A 4,437-nucleotide genomic window follows, 5' to 3' on the forward strand; every position below is an offset into this window, starting at 1 on the left:
TTTCATAATGAGAGTACTTACAAGGGAACCTCCCCATCGCAGCCCCCTCAGATTTAGTTATAAGTTGGCACAGTGGATAGGCCTTGATAAACTGAACACAGATCAATTGAGAAAACAGGAAGAAGTTGTGTGTAACTGTGAAAAAATAAGCAAAATATACAAACTGAGTAGTTCACGGGTCGCATAGGCAACATCATGGACAAAATGAGCTCAGGAGCGTCGTGGTCCCGTGGTAGCGTGAGCAGCTGCAGAACGAGAGGTCCTTGGTTCAGGTCTTCCATGGAGTGAAAATTTTATTTTCTTTATTTTTGCATAGTTGTTATCTGTCCGTTCGTTCATTAACGTCTTTGTTCACTGTAATAAGTTTAGTGTCTGTGTTTTGCGACCGCATCGCAAAACCGTGCGATTAGTAGACGAAAGGACGTGCCTCTCCAATGGGAACCGAAAACATTTGATCGCAAGGTCATAGGTCAACCGATTCCTCCACAGGAAAATACATCTGATATATTCTATACGACACTGGTGGCGGCATGTGCGTCACATGACAGGAATATGTTGCCGACCCACCTAACTTGTACACTTGGCGAATGGGTAAAAAGATTCTTCTACCTTGTCCGATTTAGGTTTTCTTGTGGATGCGATAATCACTCCCAAAAAAGTGATGAAAACATAAGAGTTTGTCACATAAACTAAAAATAAAAAATTAAAGTTTTCACTCGACGGTAGACTTGAACCTAGGACCTTTCGTTCCGCAGCTGTTCACGTTACCACGAGACCACGGCGCTCCTGCGTTTTCAGTCACCTTGACATTGCATATCTTCCCATGAACTACTCAGTTTGTATATTTTGCTTATTTTTTCACAGTTCCACACAACTTCTTCCTGTTTTCTCAATTGATCTGTTTTCAGTTTTTCAAGGTCTATCCACTGTGCCAACTTATAACTAAGTCTGAGGGGGGTGCCATGGGGAGGTTCCCTTGTTAGTGACTTCCAACAAACGTCAAGCATAATTTCAAACATTTCTTAAACTTTTTCTCGCCCACATGATTAAAGGCAACTGTTTACACCTTAACTCATTTGTAAAATAATCAGACCTTTGAAGCTGTTTTATACGTGGGAGTTCGGTTCGATCCTTTAAAGAATCGGGCAGGGGGGGGGGGAGGGGAGGGAGAGGAGGGGGTTACTTACTTTGACTACTATGTATTCCTTCCATAGTCACACAAGACCTTATTACGCAAGGATTACGAGTGATGCAAAGCGTTTCATTCAGCACTCAGTCTCTCCGCTCGTCGGTAGCAACCGCTGCTGATACTACTGATTTGCAAGTCTGCCTCGCTGAAAATGTTTATCTGCTGCACATCCCCGTCGTACGATAGCCGACGGTCGTTGTTTGAGTGGTACCTAATTTATTTTTTAGCTATAGTTTCTCCTATCGTCTCGAGACTCGTGCAGTGATGTAGTTCAAGAAATAACAGCATGCTCTGGCAGCTGCGGAAACGAATATCAGTTATCTGAAAGAGACGCAAGGATAATCTAGTGTACCTGCACACTGTGAAGAAGATAAGCGACTTTTGAGAACTGCGGCAGAGCCGTTTCTGCGACTTCTCGCTAACGCTAACTACAAGAAAAAGAAATGGTTGCAGTCTGCCTTGCAATTATCACCACTGCTTAGAGGCTTTTGAGATATCGTCACAGATGTCTGTAGCTGCAGAAGCCGCTAGTGGAATGGCACCAGACATTGGCATACGTACAACGCTGTTCGACCAGATTGTGCTCACACAGCAGATCTAATGAAGATCCCGAGCCGGAACAGCCGAAACGTGTCCAATTAGAAGTGCCTGCTGCTTGTGTATGCCAGTTCCAGGGATGCCGGCTCCAACAGCCAGTGACAGAACAGAACAACGTTCCGCATGCCAGCGTTTTGCCAAAAAGATAAAGAGGAAAAACACGTTAAGGACGAGCACTGCGAAGGACCAGCTGTCTCGTAAATGCAGTAAGTTTCTGCCTCTAACGTACGTTTATAATATAGCACGGCTGCCTTCCTCTGGTACGATTACTTGCAATGTTAATAAAACGTTTATTTTAAAGGTTCTGTATGTCCCGATTCCTCCAGCGCTCTCCAGAGACCTTGTGCGCTTTTTTTCCATATGGCATTTATTGGCCGGGATATCCCCTTCGGTGTTCGGCCGCCGTATTGCAAGTCTTTTTAGATGACGTCACTTCGGCGACTTGCGTGTCAGTGTTGATGAAAATGATGATGATGGACACACAACACCCAGTCCCCTGCCAGGAATCGAACCCGGGCCCCCTTGCATGGGAGGTGGTAACGCTACCGTTGCTCTACGGAGGCGGACTGTGCGCTGAGCATGTACCATTCTTTTAGTACAGCGTATCTAGTAATGCCTTCACTCCCTCGCCGACGCTGGCGCCAATCTACTGTTCATACCGGTTCCTGGGTACGTCGGCGTACACGAGTATGATGTTGCTGATTATGCTGCTAGGGCTGCAACTGTATCATCTAGGCCTTGAAACTATTCTGTCCCCTCAGACGTTTTCATCATTGCTATCTCTAGGAACACTATCACTCTGGCACAAACACTGGCCGTTGCTCCCTGGAAACAAACTCACGGATATTAAAGCACGCCAATGGCCTTCCCGCAGTGGTAACACCGGTTCCCGTCAGAGCACCGAAGTTAAGCGCTGTCGCGCTGGGCTAGCACTTGGGTGGGTGACCATCCGGTCCGCCGAGCGCTGTTGGCAAGCGGAATGCACTCAGCCCTTGTGAGGCAAACTGAGGAGCTACTTGATTGAGATGTAGCGGCTCCAGTCTCGTAAACTGACATACGGCCGGGAGAGCGGTGTGCTGGCCACATGCCCCTCCATATCCGCACCCAGTGACGCCTGTGGGCTGAGGATGACACGACGGCCGGTCGGTACCGTTGGGCCTTCCAAGGCCTGTTCGGACGAAGTTTAGTTTGGTTTGGTATTAAAGTCCTTTCTATAGCTTGGGCAACTTCGTCCGTCTATATAGCCGCGAGGAGCTGACAGTATTGGGCACTGTCTTCTCAGCGATTTTCACCAAGACGTATTAAGCGACAACCCCACACACTTTAAGAGCCTCTGACGGTGCACCACTTTCTAACCCAGAGACATTTTTAACCTCTTTCCTTTTAAACACCCATGGCCTAGTGGAAGCGTCCTTCACTAGTAATCGCCGGCCGTTGTGGCCGAGTAGTTCTATGTCCTTCAGTCCGGAACTGCGCTGCTGCTACGATCGCAGGTTCGAATCCTGCCTCGGGCACGGATGTGTGTGGTGTCCTTAGGTTAGTTAGGTTTAAGTAGTTTTAAGTCTAGGGGACTGATGACTTCATATGTTAAGTCCCATAGTGCTTAGAGACATTTGAACCATCACTAGTAATCAAAACATATTGGGTCACTAGTAGGATCCCAGCCATTGTTTAAATTTTTGATAAGAATCATCAGCAACAGCAATTGAAGACTTCCGGTGTAAGGAGTCAGTCTCGTTCTGCCAAAATGGTTCAAAATGGTTCAAATGGCTCTGAGCACTATGGGACTTAACATCTGTGGTCATCTGTCCCCTAGACCTTAGAACTACTTAAACCTAACTAACCTAAGGACATCACACACATCCATGTCCGAGGCAGGATTCGAACCTGCGACCGTAGCAGTCGCGCGGTTCCGAACTGAGCGCCTGGAACCGCTACACCACCGCGGCCGGCTCGTTCTGCCAACAGACTTGTCCAAGAAGGAGGGGAACGGACAAATTCAAGATATCCTCTTTCCCTTTGGGAGGGAAATCCGTTAAAGAAGGATGAATCATCAATGATGAACGGCATGAGTATGTAGAAGGCAATTGAAACCACTGCATTAAAGACCCGATGTATATCCTCAGGGAATGTGGTCTGTAGTTGATTAAGTCCTATAATGATAGCTCCATTGGCAAAAGATTGCGCATTAATCGTCCAATGGGATCCTCGAGAAGAGTCTACCAAGAGTAAACGACTGGATGAGAAACGAAAAGCTTACATTCCACGAGTTGGAGCGTGGAATGTCGGAAGTTTGGATATGGTAGGGAAGCTTGAAATTTTGAAAATGGAAATGAAAGAGCTCAATCTAGCTGCGGGTCAGTCAAGTGAAATGTAAGGACGATGAAGATTTTGGTCAACGAATATAGGACAATATAGAAACCAGCAGAAACTGTTGTAACAGGAATAGGATTTCTTACGAATAAGTAGGTAGGTCAGAAGGTGAGTTACTGCAAACGCTTCAATGAAAAGGTCTATTGAGCACGGTATATGGATTCAGAGTTAACCGAAGACAGAGTAGCAAGAAGAGGGTTAAAGTAAAGTTAACATCAAATTTGTTGAGCACGAATTGAAGGAATTGTGCTACCTTGGAAGCAAAATTGTACATGACA

General features: G+C 46.3%; 1 pseudogene; it reads left to right on the plus strand.

Annotated features, from left to right (window-relative positions):
• Positions 1-2,641: 2,641 nt before the first annotated feature.
• Positions 2,642-2,759, plus strand: LOC126204778 (5S ribosomal RNA; annotated as a pseudogene).
• The last annotated feature ends 1,678 nt before the right edge of the window (positions 2,760-4,437 follow it).

The sequence above is a fragment of the Schistocerca nitens genome, chromosome 9 (assembly GCF_023898315.1).
Source record: "Schistocerca nitens isolate TAMUIC-IGC-003100 chromosome 9, iqSchNite1.1, whole genome shotgun sequence".
Lineage (NCBI taxonomy): Eukaryota > Metazoa > Arthropoda > Insecta > Orthoptera > Acrididae > Schistocerca > Schistocerca nitens.